The sequence below is a fragment of the Leuresthes tenuis genome, unplaced genomic scaffold (assembly GCF_036924035.1).
Source record: "Leuresthes tenuis unplaced genomic scaffold, fLeuTen1.0.hap1 SCAF_6, whole genome shotgun sequence".
Taxonomy (NCBI): domain Eukaryota; kingdom Metazoa; phylum Chordata; class Actinopteri; order Atheriniformes; family Atherinopsidae; genus Leuresthes; species Leuresthes tenuis.
This window is the reverse complement of record NW_027325360.1, coordinates 29,998,678-30,020,536: the sequence shown is the minus strand read 5'-3', so window position 1 is coordinate 30,020,536 and position 21,859 is coordinate 29,998,678. Positions and strand designations below refer to the sequence as shown.

The 21,859-nt window shown below is 42.6% G+C and overlaps 3 non-coding genes across 3 annotated transcripts; 2 read left to right on the top strand and 1 right to left on the bottom strand.

The window, feature by feature from the left end:
- The first annotated feature begins 285 nt into the window (after positions 1–285).
- On the top strand, positions 286–399 carry LOC140310778 (U5 spliceosomal RNA). Its single transcript, XR_011916817.1, has one exon. It is a non-coding gene; the product is annotated as a U5 spliceosomal RNA (small nuclear RNA).
- A 308-nt stretch (positions 400–707) lies between these two features.
- On the top strand, positions 708–891 carry LOC140310402 (U2 spliceosomal RNA). Its single transcript, XR_011916477.1, has one exon. It is a non-coding gene; the product is annotated as a U2 spliceosomal RNA (small nuclear RNA).
- Positions 892–4,037: 3,146 nt separating this feature from the next.
- LOC140310626 (U5 spliceosomal RNA) lies at positions 4,038–4,151 on the bottom strand. Its single transcript, XR_011916679.1, has one exon. It is a non-coding gene; the product is annotated as a U5 spliceosomal RNA (small nuclear RNA).
- Positions 4,152–21,859: the final 17,708 nt, after the last annotated feature.

Sequence of the window (21,859 nt, the reverse complement as noted above, 5' to 3'; positions counted from 1 at the left end):
GTGTGGGCTAACCGGGAGAATTGCTTGAAAGAAACGCGACACCGAATGAGCGGTCAGAACAAAGCCTCAATACGGGATTCTCGTGGTGTTTTTGTTGCTGCCTTGTCTTTTGCATAGAGTAAAAGACAAGGCAGCCATCGAATAGGGCCCGATTGTTCCTACTTGGTCAGCCGAGGAGCAAGGGGGGGGGGGGGGGGGCAAGCGTCTCAACCAAGCAAAGCTCACCATGGGGAAGGTGACTATACCAACTAGCCTGATGCCCTGCTCCCGCAGTGACGGATAATTGTACTCTGGTTTCTCTTCATAACATACAAGTCTTTCGCCTTTTACTAAAGACCTCCGTGGAGAGCAGCACTAATGAGTTGTTTCTATTATTGGCAGGCTTTACCTTTGCGGGTGAAGCCCTTTCTGTCTGTGCAAAAGAAATCTTGCTACTTTGCAGAGTGACTTCTCTGAGTAGAGTCGCCTTACTTGTTGCGACTGTGCCGATGTTCGAAGCTGGAGTGCAAAGTTGTTGCTTGAATGGTGCTTGCTGGAGCATGCGGGAGTGCAAAGTTATACCATTTAAAAGGGCTGAAGAGTGCTCAGTGCAGCGGGTGGGCGGAGGTGCAACGTGACACTCTGGCCACCTATGGCCATAAAAAGAACATTGCTACAAGTGCGCATTGTGCCAGCAAGGGCCCTCGGACCTGAAACAGTGGACAGTTATCGCTTCTCGGCCTTTTGGCTAAGATCAAGTGTAGTATCTGTTCTTATCAGTTTAATATGTCCTCTATACGAGGACAACATATTAAATGGATTTTTAAGAATAGGAGTTGAAAAAGAAGCTTGCTCCGTTCACTCCAAGCCTCGACCCGGTACTGCAGTGCCGCTGGGAACGGTGCGCTCTCCTCTGCTCTTGTGAAAAAGCAAACAGCGGTGCAGGATGGAAGTTTCAGGGAGCCCAAGATGAAACTTTCTTTTAATCTGCTGAGAAAAGAGAGTGAATGCGAAGTGGACTTTAACACGGCTCTGGGAGCGAGCCGAGTGCGGGCTAACCGGGAGAATTGCTTGAAAGAAACGCGACACCGAATGAGTGGTCAGAACAAAGCCTCAATACGGTGTTCCCGTGGTGTTTGTGGCTGCCTTGTCTTTTGCACAGAGTAAAAGACAAGGCAGCCATCGAATAGATTGTTTCTACTTGGTCAGCCGAGGAGCAGGGGGGGGAAAAATGCTTTTTCAAAGTCTAAATTTAAGATGACAAGCCGGGTGTTTCTGTCTCTAGCGTAATCAATGATGTCTCGAATCAGTACGAGGCTGTCGGTGAGTTGTCTCCCTGAGATGGCACAAGTTTGGTCTGGGTGAATTACCTCCTCTAAAACAGAGGACATCCGTGTCGCTAAAACCTTGCTAAAAAGTTTACAGTCAAAGTTTAAAAGTGTGATGGGCCTCCAATTCTTTAGGTCAGTCTTATCATTTTTTTTATAAAGTAGAGTCACTATTCCCACTCTAAAACTGTCAGGCAGTCGGTCGAGTTTTTCAAAATCTTTAAAAACATCTAAAATGTCTGATGATAAAAGGTCCCAATAGGTCAGATAGAATTCTGCAGGAAGCCCGTCTAAACCCGGAGCTCGACTTCTCTTAAAACCTGTTAGGCATTTTTTTAACTCTAAAGCAGTAAAATTCTGTGTCAAGTGTGCATTCTCTTTTACGGTTTTGTCAACGAATTTTAAGATTTCTGCCGATGTTTCCAAGTGCACTGGTTTCTCTTTGTACATGTTACTATAAAAGGTATGTACAGTTTCAATCATCTCTTGTGTGGATTTTGTTAAAAACCCATCTTCTCTTTTTAGATTTTGAATACACTCCTTTTTATTTATAACTTTCTTTATTTTTCACCTTCCTCAATTTCCTGCTCCCTGCTTCTTACAAAAATTCCTTTACTCTTTATTTCTGCTGAAACTGACATTTCCTTTTTGACATCTTTGATTTCTTCTTTAAAGTCTATGCCACACTGATTTAGTTTAAAGTAGCGCTGTAAGCGTTTATGTAGTCCCATCATACATCTATTCTCTTTCCTTTTTTTACGTTTACCTTGCTGTTTAAAAAAAGTCTGGGTCGTTTCCTTCACCATTTCCCACCATTGTGCATGTGTTTCGTAGAGGTCTTGAAGGGTCTGCCACTCTTTATAACATTCCCTGTACTGACTGACTATGATTTCATCCTCCAACAGGGAACAGTTGAGTTTCCACAGACCACTTCCTACCGTCACACCAGAAGGGGGTGAAAGGGTGCAGGAGAGCATAAGGTGGTCTGAAAAGAAAACAGGGGTTAATCTAACATCAGTGGGTGGGCAATCTCTAGTAAAGAAATAATCAATGCGAGAGGCTCTGGTGCCATCATGACTAAACCAGGTGAAGCCCTCCTCTCTGGGATGCATGGTTTTAAAACAGTCAGTAAGCTTAAAATCCCTGCATATGCCCTGAAGTAAAATCGAAGTCTTATCCACTTTAAAATCTACCCCTGCTCTTTTTCTATCTTTCCTGCTCAAGATACAGTTAAAACCCCCTCCTACAACTAAAGGTACTTGCCCTAGCATGTAAAGCTGTATATCTTCTAAAAGGTCATACCTTTCATTTTTTCTATTGAAACCATAAATATTTAAGAGGTTAAAGTCTTGCCCCATAAAATTCAAGTGTGCTAAAAGTGCCCGTCCGTCTCTCACCACTGTGCTACCTTTCACCAGAACATGCGGATTTTTAATTAGAATGGCCACACCATCATTTTTATTTTGATTTGAGCCACTCCATATCGATAAATGGGGCCACATTTCCTCCCATTGTCTATGGTTTTTTAAAAAAGGTAGTCCACATTCTTGTATTAAAAACACATCTGATTTTATGGAGTCTAAGAAGGATAAAATACTCTGGGCTCTTGTCTTTGATTTCACACTTCTCACATTTAGTGTTGAGAAGGTGAGAACCATTAAAAGCATAAAGGAAAGTAGGTATGTCATTTTCGTTTTTCTAAGTTATCAAAACAAATTACACACAGGTTATTTCTTGGGAAACTAGCTCTTCCTTCATTTCTTTAGGTGAAAAGTGAGTAGGGTGATCTATATTTCCTTTTCGGACTCTCGGTGTTGGCCTCTGACGCAATGTTGCATTTAACTTTGAGTCCCTGGGGGTTGATTGCAGAGCTGAAGTTAAAAAGGAGACCTCATTTGGTGAGTCGGAGGGGAAGACTCTAGGTTCTTCCACTGAAGAACTGTCTGAAAGGGACCTAACCCTTCCCCTCTTCTCTGATACCACTGGGGAATCAGAGGCTCAGATGCCGTCCTCTTCGGCTGTTGACCTTCGGGGAGGTGAGTATCTTCACTAGACTCACCTGTCTGCTCTTCCTCCTCATTTAGCGTAGCTCCACCCTCTGCCTGTGAATTCTCACAGACTTCAACACTGAGTGGTGAGGCCTCTACAGACCCCTCCCCTTTTTGCTCCTCACTTCCAATCCAAGCTTTTGGCGGGAAGTTTGAATTTATTGGGTCAACCTCTTCACTTTGTTCACCAACTGCCACCTTTGGTCCTTCTCTTTGTTGGCTTGACTGTGGCTTTACCGTCTTTAATTTGTTGGCAAAAGATTTAGGGCAATCTCTGAAGAGGTGATTTAATTCTCCACAGAGATTACATTTCCTGCCATTTGGACACTCTCCAAAAGTTTGCCCAATTTCTCTGCTCTTCCCACATAACACCTTGGTACAAGCCTCAACCAGGTGCCCATGCTCACCACACTTGCGGCAGAACTTGGGCTGCCCCTGGTAGTGGATGTAACCTCGGTTTTCAAGGTGGCCAGAGTGTCGCCCACCCGCTGCACTGAGCACTCTTCAGCCCTTTTAAATGGTATAACTTTGCACTCCCGCACGCTCCAGCAAGCACCATTCAAGCAACAACTTTGCACTCCAGCTTCGAACATCGGCACAGTCGCAACAAGTAAGGCGACTCTACTCAGAGAAGTCACTCTGCACAGTAAGAAGATTTCTTTTGCACAGACAGAAAGGGCTTCACCCGCAAAGGTAAAGCCTGCCAAAAATAGAAACAACTCATTAGTGCTGCTCTCCACAGAAATCTTTAGTAAAAGGCGAAAGACTTGTACGTTATGAAGAGAAACCAGAGTACGATTATCCGTCACTGCGGGAGCAGGGCATCAGGCTAGTTGGCATAGCCACCTTCCCCATGGTGAGCTTTGCTTGGTTGAGACGCTTGCTCCCCCCCCCCCCCCCCCTTGCTCCTCGGCTGACCAACCAGGAACAATCGGGCCCTATTCGATGGCTGCCTTGTCTTTTACTCTGTGCAAAAGACAAGGCAGCAACAAAAACACCACGAGAATCCCGTATTGAGGCTTTGTTCTGATCGCTCATTCGGTGTCGCGTTTCTTTCAAGCAATTCTCCCGGTTAGCCCACACTCGGCTCGCTCCCATAGCCGTGTTAAAGTCTACTTCGCATTCACTCTCTTTTCTCAGCAGACTCTTGGGATTTTATCTATAAAATGAATTCCTTCACTCAAACTATGTGAAAACTGCTTTGTCCTTAATATTTACCATGTCTAGAAAGATTTAAACAAAAAAAACAACGTTGTACTTTGCAGTAAAAGAAAGAGCAAATCTAAAGTTTCAGGAATCCGAGAATAAGCTTACTTTCATGAGTTCTTCACGATTTCGGATTTTGCTATAAAATGAATTCCTTCACTCAAACTAAATTAAAACTGCTAAACCGCTAATCTGTTATATGTAAGGCAGATGTCAAATTCACCGAAATAGGATCAAAGGGTATTCGGCCAATCGAGCTGTAGCAGCTTCGGTAAAAGAGTATAAGTTGAAGAGTTTGTGAATAAAGGTGTGCGCACACATAGTGTGCTGTACGAAAATAGGCAGGGAGCAATGCCGGCTGGGGTATATGTTCTTGTATGTTGTCTGACTGTTTGATTTGAATGTGTTGTGTAAGTGTCCTGTTGAATGTTACATGTTTGGGCTTTGACACGCTTCACTGTGGTTGTTAACTGTGTGGTGTGTCCTGAAATGTTATATGTTAGGGTTGTGTGACATGCTTAATGCTTGTCAGTAGCTACCCACTTATTCATATATAGCAACTGACAACATAAGAAGTCTGGACATACTTTGATAGTAGTTGTAGAAGTATCCTTATTGATAATAGATCACTAATTCATAGTGATAGAACAGTAGATGAACAGGTGCTTGCACATGTCTCACGAAAATAAAATGGGTGTATGATTGCTGACGGCAGAGCAATACTGCCAAACTTATGAGTTCTTGTGGCAAACTTGATTCAGTGTCTTGACGTGTATACGCTGTTTCGCTGACTTGATTGTCACACGAAACAAAGTGTGTTTGATAAGATCCGACCATTTTATTACGGGAGGATCAGTATGTATGGATTCTGATGTGACTGATAAACCCATTCGTATCTTAAGCATAATCTAATACGTGAGACAACGCCCTGGCACACGATAAAAAAAAAAAAGAGAGAGAGCGGTTTTGTGTCCCCACAGTCCATAATGTAGAAAAGAGAGAAAAAAGCCTTTCTGATTTGGTGTGTGTGCTCATAGTGCAGAGTGTAGAGAAAAGAAAGCCGTTTTGGTGTCACGGGTGTTGTGACTTACACACACACATTTCTAAATTGAGAAAGGAAATTATTTTAGAGGAAGCACTAGAGTTTAGATCCCACATTTGTTGATAGGCATTCATTTATTTCTTCACTTCTGATGAAGTTTCAACAATAAACAACAAACTTTGTATTATGAGAAAGAACCAGACTCATTCTTCAGGAATCCGAAAATAAGCTCTATTTTATGAGTTATGCACGAATTCGGATTCTCCTATAAAACGAATTCATTAACTCAAACCAAGTTAAGACTGCTTTGTCCTTCATATTTATTCATGTCTAATCAAGTTTCAACGATAAACAACGTTGTACTTTGTAGAATGAGAAAGAACTTCTTCAGCAATAAGCATCTCTCGACATATGACGAAATACAGATTTTGCTATAAAATTAATTCCTTCTATCAGCCTGACTTAAAACTGTTTGTCCTCCTTATTTATCCACTTCAAATCAAGTTTCAACAATTAAAAAAAATTTGTAGTTTGAGAAAGAACAACTTAATCTTCAGCAATCAGTATAAAAAGAGGTGCAAATGCCAACCATACATACCTAAAAGGTGGAGCGGAAGTATTCAGCTGCAAGTAGGAGTGAATGTTCGACCATAATTTGTAAAAAGCGGGTAAGAAAAGGTTCGAATGCCCGACTATATATTAACAAAAGCGGGAGGAGAGGTCTTCGGATGAGAGTGGGTGAGAATTTCCAACCATAATCTATAAAATACGGTGAAAAAAAATATGTGAATGCCTCATAGAACACTAAAAGCGGAAGCGTTTGGCTGCAAGAAGGTGTGAATGTCCGACTATATTTGGTGAAAAGCAGGTGAAGCAAGGTCTGAATGCCCAACCTTACATCATCAAAAGCGAGATCAGAGGTGTTCGGCTGCAAGAAGGCCATAGTTTGCCAAAAGCGGGTAAGGTGCGAATGACCGACTAAATATCAACAAAAGTGGGGGCGGAGGTCTTCGGATGGAAGTGGGTGTGAATATCCCACCATACAAGTATGGTGGAGAGGAAGCTGTGAATGGCCGACCATAGTAAAAGGCGGGTGAGAGAAGGTGCGAATGTCAAACCATACATAATCAAAACAGGGAGCGGAGGTGTTCTGCTGTAAGAAGGTGTGAATGTCCAACCATAGTTGGTAAAAAGCGGGTAAGAAAAGGTTAAAATACCCGACTGTACACAATCAATAGCGGGAGCGGAGTTGTTCGGCTACTAAAAGGTGTGAAAGTCCGACCATGGTTTGTAAAAAGCGGGTAAGAAAAGGTGCGAATGCCCGACAATGTATGATCAAAAGAGGGAGTGGAGGTTTTCGGCTGCAAGAAGGTCTGAATGTCCAACCATAATTTGTAAAAACCGGGGAAGAAAAGGCTCGAAAGCCCGACTATACACCATCAAAAGTGGGAGCGGAGGTGTTCAGCTGCAAGACGGTCGGAATGTCCATCAATAATTGCTAGAAAACATGAAAGAAAATCTTCGAATATCAAACTGCACATGATCATAAGCGGGAGAGGAGGTGTTCAGCTGCAAGAAGGTGTGAATGTCTACCCATAATTACTGAAAAATGGGTAAGAAAAGGTGCGAATGCCTAACCATACATCATCAAAAGAGGGAGCGGAGGTGTTCCGCTGTAAGACGGTGTGAATGTCCGACCATAGATGGTAAAAAGCGGGTAAGAAAAGGTTAAATTACCCGACTGTACACAATCAAAAGAGGGAGTGGAGTTGTTCAGCTAAGAGAAGGTGTGAAAGTCCGACCTTGGTTTGTAAAAAGCGGGTAAGAAAAGGTTCGTATGCCCGAATATACACCATCAAAAGCGGAAGCGGAGGTGTTCGGCTGCAAGCAAGATATTGTGAACGTCCGACCAAAGTTTGTAAAAAGCAGTTAAGAAAAGGTTCGAATATCTAACCAAACATAATCAAAAGCGGGAGCAGAGCTGTTCGACTGGAAGTAGGTGTGAATGTCAGATCATAATTTGCAAAAAGCTGATGAGAAAGGGTGAGAATGCCCGACTATACACCATCAAATACGGTAGCGGAGTTGTTCGGCTGTGAGTAGGTGTGAATCTCCAACCATAATTGCTGAAAAATGTGTTAGAAAAGGTAAAAATGCCGGTCCATACATAATCAAAATCGGGAGAGGTGGTGTTCAGCTGCAAGAAGGTCTAAATGTCCATCAATAATTGCTAGAAAACATGAAAGAAAATTTTCGAAAATCAAACCACACATGATCATAAGTGGGAGAGGAGGTGTTCAGCTGCAAGAAGGTGTGAATGTCCACCCATAATACCTGAAAAATGGGTAAAAAAAAGGTGCGAATGCCCAACCATACATCATCAAAAGCAGGAGTGCATGTGTTCGGCTACAAGAAGGTGTGAACGTCCAACCAAAGTTTGTAAAAAGCAGTTAAGAAAAGGTTCGAATATCCAACCATACATAATCAAAAGTGGGAGCAGAGCTGTTCGACTGCAAATAGGGGTGAATGTCAGATCATAATTTGGAAAAAGCTGATGAGAAAGGGTGAGAATGCCCGACTATACACCATCAAATGCGGGAGCGGAGTTGTTCGGCTGTGAGTAGGTGTGAATCTCCGACCATAATTGCTGAAAAATGTGTTAGAAAAGGTAAGAATGCCGGTCCATACATCATCAAAAGCGAGAGAGGTTGTGTTCGGCTGCAAGTAGGTGTGAATGTCCAGCCATAATTACTCACAAACGGGTAAGAAAAGGTAGTATTGCCAGACCATATATGATCAAAACAGGGAGCGGAGGTGGTTCAGCTGCAAGAAGGTTTGAATGTCCGACTAAAGTTCAAATATATTAACAAAAGCGGGAGGAGAGGTCTTCGGATGAGAGTGGTTGAAAATTTCCAACCATAATGTATAAAATGCGGTGAAAAAAAGGTGTGATAGAACACTAAAAGGTGGAGCGGAAGTGTTCGGCTGCAAGAAGGTGTGAATGTCCGACTATATTTGGTGAAAAGCAGGTGAAGCAAGGTCTGAATGCCCAACCTTACATCATCAAAAGCGAGATCAGAGGTGTTTGGCTGCAAGAAGGCCATAGTTTGCCAAAAGCGGGTAAGGTGCGAATGTCCGACTAAATATCAACAAAATTTGGGGCGGAGGTCTTCGGATGCAAGTGGGTGTGAATGTCCGACTATATTTGGTGAAAAGCAGGTGAAGCAAGGTCTGAATGCCCAACCTTACATAATCAAAAGCGAGATCAGAGGTGTTTGGCTGCAAGAAGGCCATAGTTTGCCAAAAGCGGGTAAGGTGCGAATGACCGACTAAATATCAACAAAAGTGGGGGCGGAGGTCTTCGGATGCAGGTGGGTGTGAATATCCCACCATACAAGTATGGTGGAGAGGAAGCTGTGAATGGCCGACCATAGTAAAAGGCGAGTGAGAGAAGGTGCGAATGTCAAATCTTACATAATCAAAACAGGGAGCGGAGGTGTTCTGCTGTAAGAAGGTGTGAATGTCCAACCATAGTTGGTAAAAAGCGGGTAAGAAAAGGTTAAAATACCCGACTGTACACAATCAATAGCGGGAGCGGATTAGTTCGGCTACTAAAAGGTGTGAAAGTCCGACCATGGTTTGTAAAAAGCGGGTAAGAAAAGGTGCGAATGCCCGACAATGTATGATCAAAAGAGGGAGTGGAGGTTTTCGGCTGCAAGAAGGTCTGAATGTCCAACCATAATTTGTAAAAACCGGGGAGGAAAAGGCTCGAAAGCCCGACTATACACCATCAAAAGTGGGAGCGGAGGTGTTCAGCTGCAAGACGGTCTGAATGTCCATCAATAATTGCTAGAAAACATGAAAGAAAATTTTTGAATATCAAACTGCACATGATCATAAGCGGGAGAGGAGGTGTTCAGCTGCAAGAAGGTGTGAATGTCTACCCATAATTACTGAAAAATGGGTAAGAAAAGGTGCGAATGCCTAACCATACATCATCAAAAGAGGGAGCGGAGGTGTTCCGCTGTAAGACGGTGTGAATGTCCGACCATAGATGGTAAAAAGCGGGTAAGAAAAGGTTAAATTACCCGACTGTACACAATCAAAAGAGGGAGCGGAGTTGTTCAGCAAAGAGAAGGTGTGAAAGTCCGACCTTGGTTTATAAAAAGCGGGTAAGAAAAGGTTCGTATGCCCGAATATACACCATCAAAAGCGGAAGCGGAGGTGTTCGGCTGCAAGATATTGTGAACGTCCGACCAAAGTTTGTAAAAAGCAGTTAAGAAAAGGTTCGAATATCTAACCAAACATAATCAAAAGCGGGAGCAGAGCAGTTCGACTGGAAGTAGGTGTGAATGTCAGATCATAATTTGCAAAAAGCTGATGAGAAAGGGTGAGAATGCCCGACTATACACCATCAAATGCGGTAGCGGAGTTATTTGGCTGTGAGTAGGTGTGAATCTCCAACCATAATTGCTGAAAAATGTGTTAGAAAAGGTAAAAATGCCGGTCCATACATCATCAAAATCGGGAGAGGTGGTGTTCAGCTGCAAGAAGGTCTAAATGTCCATCAATAATTGCTAGAAAACATGAAAGAAAATTTTCGAAAATCAAACCACACATGATCATAAGTGGGAGAGGAGGTGTTCAGCTGCAAGAAGGTGTGAATGTCCACCCATAATACCTGAAAAATGGGTAAAAAAAAGGTGCGAATGCCCAACCATACATCATCAAAAGCAGGAGTGCATGTGTTCGGCTACAAGAAGGTGTGAACGTCCAACCAAAGTTTTTAAAAAGCAGTTAAGAAAAGGTTCGAATATCCAACCAAACATAATCAAAAGCGGGAGCAGAGCTTTTCGACGGCAAGTAGGTGTGAATGTCAGATCATAATTTGCAAAAAGCTGATGAGATAGGGTGAGAATGCCCGACTATACACCATCAAATGCGGGAGCGGAGTTGTTCGGCTGTGAGTAGGTGTGAATCTCCGACCATAATTGCTGAAAAATGTGTTAGAAAAGGTAAGAATGCCGGTCCATACATCATCATTGAGCGAGAGAGGTTGTGTTCGGCTGCAAGTAGGTGTGACTGTTCGACTAAAGTTTGTAAAAAGTGGGTAAGACAAGGTGCGAATGCCTGACAATGTATGATCATAAGCGGGAGCGGAGGTGTTCAGCTGCAAGAAGGTCTACATGTCCATCAATAATTGCTAGAAAACATGAAATAAACTTTTCGAAAATCAAACCACACATGATCATAAGTGGGATAGGAGGTGTTCAGCTGCAAGGTGTGAATGTCCACCCATAATTCCTGAAAAATGGGCAAAAAAAAGGTGTGAATGCCCAACCATACATCATCAAAAGCAGGAGTGGAAGTGTTCGGCTACAAGAAGGTGTGAACGTCCAACCAAAATATGTAAAAAGCAGTTAAGAAAAGGTTCGAATATCCAACCATACATAATCAAAAGCGGGAGCAGAGCTTTTCGACTGCAAGTAGGTGTGAATGTCAGATCATAATTTGCAAAAAGCTGATGAGAAAGGGTGAGAATGCCCGACTATACATCATCAAAGGCGGGAGCGGAGTTGTTCGGCTGTGATTAGGTGTGAATCTCAGACCATAATTGCTGAAAAATGTGTTAGAAAAGGTAAAAATGCCGGTCCATACATCATCAAAAGTGAGAGAGGTTGTGTTCGGCTGCAAGTAGGTGTGAATGTCCAGCCATAATTACTCACAAACGGGTAAGAAAAGGTAGTATTGCCAGACCATATATGATCAAAACAGGGAGCGGAGGTGGTTCAGCTGCAAGAAGGTTTGAATGTCCGACTAAAGTTAAAATATATTAAAGAAAGCGGGAGGAGAGGTCTTCGGATGAGAGTGGTTGAAAATTTCCAACCATAATGTATAAAATGCGGTGAAAAAAAGGTGTGATAGAACACTAAAAGGTGGAGCGGAAGTGTTCGGCTGCAAGAAGGTGTGAATGTCCGACTATATTTGGTGAAAAGCAGGTGAAGCAAGGTCTGAATGCCCAACCTTACATCATCAAAAGCGAGATCAGAGGTGTTTGGCTGCAAGAAGGCCATAGTTTGCCAAAAGCGGGTAAGGTGCGAATGTCATACTAAATATCAACAAAATTTGGGGCAGAGGTCTTCGGATGCAAGTGGGTGTGAATATCCAACCATACAAGAATGGTGGAGAGGAAGCTGTGAATAGCCGACCATAGTTTGGAAAAAGCGGGTAAGAAAAGGTTTGAATACCCGAACATACACCATCAAAAGAGGGAGCGGAGGTGTTCCGCTGTACGAAGGTGTGAATGTCCGACCATAGTTGGTAAGAAGCGGGTAAGAAAAGGTTAAAATACCCGACTGTACACAATCAATAGCGGGAGCGGATGTGTTCGGCTACAAGAAGGTGTGAAAGTCCGACCATGGTTTGTAAAAAGCGGGTAAGAAAAGGTGCGAATGTCCGACAATGTATGATCAAAAGAGAGAGCGGAGGTTTTCGGATATAAGAAGGTTTGAATGTCCCACCATAGTTTGCAAAAAGCGGGTAAGAAAAGGTTCGAATGCCCGACTATACACCATCAAAAGCGGGAGCAGAGGTGTTCCGCTGTAAGACGGTGTGAATGTCCGACCATAGTTGGTAAAAAGCGGGTAAGAAAAGGTTAAAATACCCGACTGTACACAATCAATAGCGGGAGCGGAGTTGTTCGGCTACAAGAAGGTGTGAAAGTCCGACCTTGGTTTGTAAAAACCGGGAAGAAAAGGCTTGAAAGCCCGACTATACACCATCAAAAAGAAGGTTTGAATGTCCATCAATAATTGCTTTAAAACAAGAAAGTAAATTTTCGAACATCAAACCGTACATGATCATAAGCGGGAGAGGAGGTGTTCCGCTCTAAGACGGTGTGAATGTCCGACAATAGTTGGTAAAAAGCGGTAAGAAAAGGTTAAAATACCCGACTGTACACAATCAATAGCGGGAGCGGAGTTTTTCGGCTACTAAAAGGTGTGAAAGTCCGATCCTGGTTTTTAAAAAGCGGGTAAGAAAAGGTTCGAATGCCCGAACATACACCATCAAAAGAGGGAGCGGAGGTGTTCGGCTGTAAGACGGTGTGAATGTCCGATCATAGTTGGTAAAAAGCGGGTAAGAAAAGGTTAAAATACCCGACTGTACACAATCAAAAGAGGGAGCGGAGTTGTTCAGCTAAGATAAGGTGTGAATGTCCGACCATGGTTTGTAAAAAGCGGGTAAGAAAAGGTTCGTATGCCCGAAAATACACTATCAAAACCGGAAGCGTAGGTGTTCGGCTGCAAGAAGGTGTGAACGTCCGACCAAAGTTTGTAAAAAAGCAGTTAAGAAAAGGTTCGAATATCTAACCAAACATAATCAAAAGCGGATGAGAAGGTGTTCGACTGCAAGTAGGTGTGAATGTCAGAGAATAATTTGCAAAAAGCTGATGAGAAAGGGTGAGAAATCCCGACTATACACCATCAAATGCGGTAGCGGAGTTGTTCGGCTGTGAGTAGGTGTGATTCTCCAACCATAATTGCTGAAAAATGTGTTAGAAAAGGTAAGAATGCCTGTCCATACATCATCAAAAGCGGGAGAGGTGGTGTTCGGCTGCAAGTAGGTGTGAATGTCCATTAATAATTGCTTTAAAACATGAAAGAAAATTTTCGAATATCAAACCTTACATGATCATTAGCAGGAGAGGAGGTGTTCAGCTGCAAGAAGGTGTGAATGTCCAGCCATAATTACTCACAAATGGGTAAGAAAAGGTACTATTGCCAGACCATATATGATCAAAACAGGGAGCGGAGGTGGTTCAGCTGCAAGAAGGTTTGAATGTCCGACTAAAGTTTGTAAAAAGCGGGTAAGACAAGGTGTGAATGCCCAACAATGTATGATCAAAAGAGGAGCGGAGGTTTTCGGCTGCAAGAAGGTCTGAATGCCCACCCATAATTACTGAAAAATGGGTAAGAAAAGGTGCGAAAGCCCAACCGCACATGATCATAAGTGGATGAGAAGGTGTTCGACTGCAAGTAGGTGTGAATGTAAGATCATAATTTGTAAAAAGCGGGTAAGAAAAGGTAAGAATGCCCAACCATAAATTATCAAAAGCGGCAGCAGAGTTTTGGCTGGTATTTATCAATGTCTAGATAGATTTCAACAAAAAACAACGTTGTACTTTGCAGTAAAAGAAAGTGCAAATCAAAAGTTTTAGGAATCCGAGAATAAGCTTATTTTCATGAGTTCTGCACGATTTCGGATTTTATGTATAAAATGAATTTCTTCACGCAAACTAAGTTAACACTGCTTTGTCCTTCATATGTACCCATTTCTACATATATTTCAAGCATAAACTTCCTCATATTACCCTGAATGAGAAAGAGCCACACTTGTGATTAAGCCATACCTCCCTTTTGAGGAGTTCTGCATGGTTTGGGATTTTATCTATAAAATTAATTCCTTCACTCAAACTATGTTAAAACGGCTTTTACCTTCATATTTATCAATGTCTCGATAGATTTAAACAAAAAAACAACGTTGTACTTTGCAATAAAAGAAAGAGCAAATCAAAAGTTTTAGGAATCCGAGAATAAGCTTATTTTCATGAGTTCTGCACGATTTCGGATTTTATGTATAAAATGAATTCATTCACTCAAACCAAGTTAAAACTGCTTTTTCCTTCATATTTATCAATGTCTAGATCGACTTCAACAAAGAACAACATTGTATTTTGCAGTAGAAGAAAGAGCAAAACTGAAGGATCAGGAATCCGAGAATAAGCTTCTTTTCATACGTTCTGCATGATTTGGGATTTTATGTATAAAATGAATTCCTTCACTCTAAGTTAACACTGCTTTGTCCTTCATATGTACCCATTTCTACATATATTTCAAGCATAAACTTCCTCATACTACCCTGAATGAGAAAGAACCACACTTGTGATTAAGCCATACGCCCCTTTTGAGGAGTTCTGCATGATTTGGGATTTTATCTATAAAATCAATTCCTTCACTCAAACTATGTTAAAACGGCTTTTACCTTCATATTTATCAATGTCTCGAAAGATTTAAACAAAAAAACAACGTTGTACTTTGCAGTAAAAGAAAGAGCCAATCAAAAGTTTTAGGAATCCGAGAATAAGCTTATTTTCATGAGTTCTGCACGATTTCGGATTTTATGTATAAAATGAATTCATTCACTCAAACCAAGTTAAAACTGCTTTTTCCTTCATATTTATCAATGTCTAGATCGACTTCAACAAAGAACAACATTGTATTTTGCAGTAGAAGAAAGAGCGAAGGATCAGGAATCAGGATCAGGAATCCGAGAATAAGCTTATTTTCTTATGGGCAAGTGGGAACTGCTTTGTCCTTCATATTTATCAATGTGTAGATGGATTTCAACTTCTTCTACTGCAAAGTCCAATGTTTTTCTTTGTTGAAGTCGATCTAGACATTGATGAATATGGAAGGACAAAGCAGTTTTAACTTGGTTTGAGCAAAGCAATTCATTTTATAGCAAAATCCGAAATCGTGCAGAACTCATGAAAGCAGGCTTATACTCGGATTCCTGAAACTTTAGATTAGCTCTTTCTTTTACTGCAAAGTACAACGTTGTTTTTTTGTTTAAATATTTCTAGACATGGTAAATATGAAGGACAAATCAGTTTTAACATAGTTTGAGTGAAGTAATGCATTTTATAAGCAAAATCCCAAATCGTGCGGAACTCACGAAATGCTTTTTCTCGCTTTTCACTGCTTTTTACAAACTTTGGTTGGACGTTCACACCTTCTTGCATCCGAACACCTCCGCTTCCGCTTTTGATGATGTATATTCGGGCATTCGAATCTTTTATTACCCGCTTTTTACAAACCATTGTCGGACTTTCACACCTTCCTGCAGCCGAACACCACCTCTCCCGCTTTTGATGATGTATGGTCCAGTATTCTTACCTTTTCTAACACATTTTTCAGCAATTATGGTCGGACAATCACACCTACTCACAGCTGGACACCTCCGCTCCCGCTTTTGATCATACAATGTCGGGACATCGCTCCTTGTCTTACCAGCTTTTTACAAACTTTAGTCGAACATTCACACCTTCTTGCAGCTGAACACCTCCGCTCCCGCTTTTGATGATGTATAGTCGGGCTTTCGAGCCTTTTCTTACCCGGTTTTTACAAATTATGGTTGGACATTCAGACCTTGCAGCCGAACACCTCCGCTCTCTCTTTTGATCATACATTGTTGGGCATTCGCACCTTGTCTTACCCGCTTTTTACAAACTATAGTCAGACATTCACACCTTGCAGCTGAACCTCCGCTCCCTGTTTTGATCATGTATGGTCTGGCAATACTACCTTTTCTTCCCCCGTTTGTGAGTAATTATGGCTGGACAATCACACATACTTGCAGTCGAACAGCTCTGCTCCCGCTTTTGATTATGTTTGGTTGGATATTCGAACCTTTTCTTAACTGCTTTTTACAAACCATGGTCGGACTTTCACACCTTCTTGTAGCCGAACAACTCCGCTCCCGCTTTTGATTGTGTACAGTCGGGTATTTTAACCTTTTCTTACCCGCTTTTTACCAACTATGGTCGGACATTCACACCGTCTTACAGCGGAAAACCTCCACTCCCGCTTTTTATGGTGTATAGTCGGGCATTCGAACCTTTTCTTACCCGCTATTTACAAACTATGGTACGACATTCAAACCTTCGTGTATCCAAAAACTCCGCTCTCTCTTTTGATCATACATTGTCGGACATTCGCACCTTTTCTTACCCGCTTTTTACAAACCATGGTCGGACTGTCACACCTTCTTGTAACCGAACACATCCGCTCCCGCTATTGATTGTGTACAGTCGGGAATTTTAACCTTTTCTTACCCGCTTTTTACCAAGTATGGTCGGACATTCACACCTTCGTACAGCGGAACACCTCCGCTCCCTCTTTTGATGGTGTATGTTCGGGCATTCAAACCTTTTCTTACCCGCTTTTTACAAACCATGGTCGGACTTTCACACCTTCTTGTAGCCGAACAACTCCGCTCCCGCTATTGATTGTGTACTGTCGGGTATTTTAACTTTTCTTACCCGCTTTTTACCAACTATGGTCGGACATTCACACCGTCTTACAGCGGAACACCTCCGCTCCCGCTTTTTATGGTGTATAGTCGGGCATTCGAACCTTTTCTTACCCGCTATTTACAAACTATGGTAGGACATTCAAACCTTCGTGTATCCGAAAACCTCCGCTCTCTCTTTTGATCATACATTGTCGGACATTCGCACCTTTTCTTACCCGCTTTTTACAAACCATGGTCGGACTGTCACACCTTCTTGTAGCCGAACACATCCACTCCCGCTATTGATTGTGTACAGTCGGGTATTTTAACCTTTTCTTACCCGCTTTTTACCAAGTATGGTCGGACATTCACACCTTCGTACAGCGGAACACCTCCGCTCCCTCTTTTGATGGTGTATGTTCGGGCATTCAAACCTTTTCTTACCCGCTTTTTCCAAACTATGGTCGGCTATTCACAGCTTCCTCTCCACCATACTTGTATGGTGGGATATTCACACCCACTTGCATCCGAAAACCTCCGCCCCAAATTTTGTTGATATTTAGTCGGACATTCGCACCTTACCCGCTTTTGGCAAACTATGGCCTTCTTGCAGCCAAACAACTCTGATCTTGCTTTTGATGATGTAAGGTTGGGTATTCAGACCTTGCTTCACCTGCTTTTCACCAAATATAGTCGGACATTCACACCTTCTTGCAGCCGAACACTTCCGCTCCACCTTTTAGTGTTCTATCACACCTTTTTTTTCACCGCATTTTATACATTATGGTTGGAAATTTTCAACCACTTTCATCCGAAGACCTCTCCTCCCGCTTTTGTTAATATATTTGAACTTTAGTTTGACATTCAAACCTTCTTGCAGCTGAACCACCTCCGCTCCCTGTTTTGATCATATATGGTCTGGCAATACTACCTTTTCTTACCCGTTTGTGAGTAATTATGGCTGGACATTCACACCTACTTGCAGCCGAACACAACCTCTCTCGCTTTTGATGATGTATGGACCGGCATTTTTACCTTTTCTAACACATTTTTCAGCAATTATGGTCGGAGATTCACACCTACTCACAGCCGAACAACTCCGCTCACGCATTTAATGATGTATAGTCGGGCATTCTCACCCTTTCTCATCAGCTTTTTGCAAATTATTATCTGACATTCACACCTACTTGCAGTCGAACAGCTCTGCTCCCGCTTTTGATTATGTTTGGTTGGATATTCGAACCTTTTTTTAACTTCTTTTTACATATTTTGGTTGGACGTTCACACCTTCTTGCATCCGAACACCTCCGCTTCCGCTTTTGATGATGTATATTCGGGCATTCGAACCTTTTATTACCCGCTTTTTACAAACCATTGTCGGACTTTCACACCTTCTTGCAGCTGAACACCACCTCTCCCGCTTTTGATGATGTATGGTCCAGTATTCTTACCTTTTCTAACACATTTTTCAGCAATTATGGTCGGACATTCACACCTACTCACAGCTGGACACCTCCGCTCCCGCTTTTGATCATACAATGTCGGGACATCGCTCCTTGTCTTACCAGCTTTTTACAAACTTTAGTCGAACATTCACACCTTCTTGCAGCTGAACACCTCCGCTCCCGCTTTTGATGATGTATAGTCGGGCTTTCGAGCCTTTTCTTACCCGGTTATTACAAATGATGGTTGGACATTCAGACCTTGCAGCCGAACACATCCGCTCTCTCTTTTGATCATACATTGTCGGGCATTCGCACCTTGTCTTACCCGCTTTTTACAAACTATAGTCAGACATTCACACCTTGCAGCTGAACCTCCGCTCCCTGTTTTGATCATGTATGGTCTGGCAATACTACCCTTTCTTCCCCCGTTTGTGAGTAATTATGGCTGGACATTCACACCTACTTGCAGTCGAACAGCTCTGCTCCCGCTTTTGAATATGTTTGGTTGGATATTCGAACCTTTTCTTAATTGCTTTTTACAAACCATGGTCGGACTTTCAGACCTTCTTGTAGCCGAACAACTCCGCTCCCGCTATTGATTTTGTTCAGTCGGGTATTTTAACCTTTTCTTACCCGCTTTTTACCAACTATGGTCGGACATTCACACCGTCTTACAGCGGAACACCTCCGCTCCCGCTTTTTATGGTGTATAGTCGGGCATTCGAACCTTTTCTTACCCGCTATTTACAAACTATGGTAGGACATTCAAACTTTCGTGTATCCGAAAACCTCTGCTCTCTCTTTTGATCATACATTGTCGGACATTCGCACCTTTTCTTACCCGCTTTTTACAAACCATGGTCGGACTGTCACACCTTCTTGTAGCCGAACACATCCGCTCCCGCTATTGATTGTGTACAGTCGGGTATATTAACCTTTTCTTACTCGCTTTTTACCAAGTATGGTTGGACATTCACACCTTCGTACAGCGGAACACCTCCGCTCCCTCTTTTGATGGTGTATGTTCGGGCATTCCAACCTTTTCTTACCCGCTTTTTCCAAACTATGGTCGGCTATTCACAGCTTCCTCTCCACCATACTTGTATGGTGGGATATTCACACCCACTTGCATCCGAAGACCTCCGCCCCAAATTTTGTTGATATTTAGTCGGACATTCGCACCTTACCCGCTTTTGGCAAACTATGGCCTTCTTGCAGCCAAACAACTCTGATCTTGCTTTTGATGATGTAAGGTTGGGCATTCAGACCTTGCTTCACCTGCTTTTCACCAAATATAGTCGGACATTCACACCTTCTTGCAGCCGAACACTTCCGCTCCACCTTTTAGTGTTCTATCACACCTTTTTTTTCACCGCATTTTATACATTATGGTTGGAAATTTTCAACCACTCTCATCCGAAGACCTCTCCTCCCACTTTTGTTAATATATTTGAACTTTAGTTTGACATTCAAACCTTCTTGCAGCTGAACCACCTCCGCTCCCTGTTTTGATCATATATGGTCTGGCTACTACCTTTTCTTACCCGTTTGTGAGTAATTATGGCTGGACATTCACACCTACTTGCAGCCGAACACAACCTCTCTCGCCTTTGATGATGTATGGACCGGCATTTTTACCTTTTCTAACACATTTTTCAGCAATTATGGTCGGAGATTCACACCTACTCACAGCCGAACAACTCCGCTCCCGCATTTGATGATGTATAGTCGGGCATTCTCACCCTTTCTCATCAGCTTTTTGCAAATTATGATCTGACATTCACACCTACTTGCAGTCGAACAGCTCTGCTCCCGCTTTTGATTATGTTTGGTTGGATATTCGAACCTTTTCTTAACTTCTTTTTACATATTTTGGTTGGACGTTCACACCTTCTTGTAGCCGAACACTTCCACTCCTGCTTTTGATGATGTATGGTTGGGCATTCACACCTTTTTTTTGCCCATTTTTCAGGAATTATGGGTGGACATTCACACCTTGCAGCTGAACACCTCCTATCCCACTTATGCTCATGTGCGGTTTGATTTTCGAAAAGTTTCTTTCATGTTTTCTAGCAATTATTGATGGACATGTAGACCTTCTTGCAGCTGAACACCTCCGCTCCCGCTTTTGATCATACATTGTCAGGCATTCGCACCTTGTCTTACCCACTTTTTACAAACTTTAGTCGAACAGTCACACCTTTTTGCAGCCGAACACCACCTCTCCCGCTTTTGATGATGTATGGTCCAGCATTCTTACCTTTTCTAACACATTCTTCAGCAATTATGGTCGGACTTTCACACCTTCTTGTAGCCGAACAACTCCGCTCCCGCTATTGATTGTGTACAGTCGGGTATTTTAACCTTCTCTTACCCGCTTTTTACCAACTATGGTCGGACATTCACACCGTCTTACAGCGGAACACCTCTGCTCCCGCTTTTTACAAACCATGGTCGGACTGTCACATCTTCTTGTAGCCGAACACATCCGCTCCCGCTATTGATTGTGTACAGTCGGGTATTTTAACCTTTTCTTACCCGCTTTTTACCAAGTGTGGTCGGCCATTCACACCTTCGTACAGCGGAACACCTCCGCTCCCTCTTTTGATGGTGTATGTTCGGGCATTCAAACCTTTTCTTACCCGCTTTTTCCAAACTATGGTCGGCTATTCACAGCTTCCTCTCCACCATACTTTTATGGTGGGATATTCACACCCACTTGCATCCGAAGACCTCCGCCCCAAATTTTGTTGATATTTAGTCGGACATTCGCACCTTACCCGCTTTTGGCAAACTATGGCCTTCTTGCAGCCAAACACCTCTGATCTCGCTTTTGATGATGTAAGGTTGGGCATTCAGACCTTGCTTCACCTGCTTTTCACCAAATATAGTCGGACATTCACACCTTCTTGCAGCCGAACACTTCCGCTCCACCTTTTAGTGTTCTATCACACCTTTTTTTCACCGCATTTTATACATTATGGTCGGAAATTTTCAACCACTCTCATCCGAAGACCTCTCCTCCCGCTTTTGTTAATATATTTGAACTTTAGTCGGACATTAACACCTTCTTGCAGCTTAACCACCTCCGCTCCCTGTTTTGATCATGTATGGTCTGGCAATACTACCTTTTCTTACCCATTTGTGAGTAATTATGGCTGGACATTCACACCTACTTGCAGCCGAACACCACCTCTCCTGCTTTTGATGATGTATGGACCGGCATTTTTACCTTTTCTAACACATTTTTCAGCAATTATGGTTGGAGATTCACACCTACTCACAGCCGAACACCTCCGCTCCCGCATTTGATGGTGTACAGTCGGGCATACAAACCTGTTCTTACCCGCTTTTTACAAACTATGGTCGGACATTCAAACCTTCTTGTAGCCGAACACATCCACTCCTGCTTTTGATGATGTATGGTTGGGCATTCGCACCTTTTCTTACCCATTTTTCAGTAATTATGGGTGGATATTCACACCTTCTTGCAGCGGAACACCTCCTCTCCCGCTTATGATTATGTGCGGTTTGATATTCGAAAATTTTCTTTCATGTTTTATAGCAATTATTGATGGACATTCATACCTTCTTGAAGCCGAACACATCCACTCCTGCTTTTGATGATGTATGGTTGGGCATTCGAACCTACTTGTTGCCCGTTTTTCATTAATTATGGGTGGACATTCACACCTTGTCGCAGCCAAACACCTCCGCTCCCTGTTTTGATCATGTATG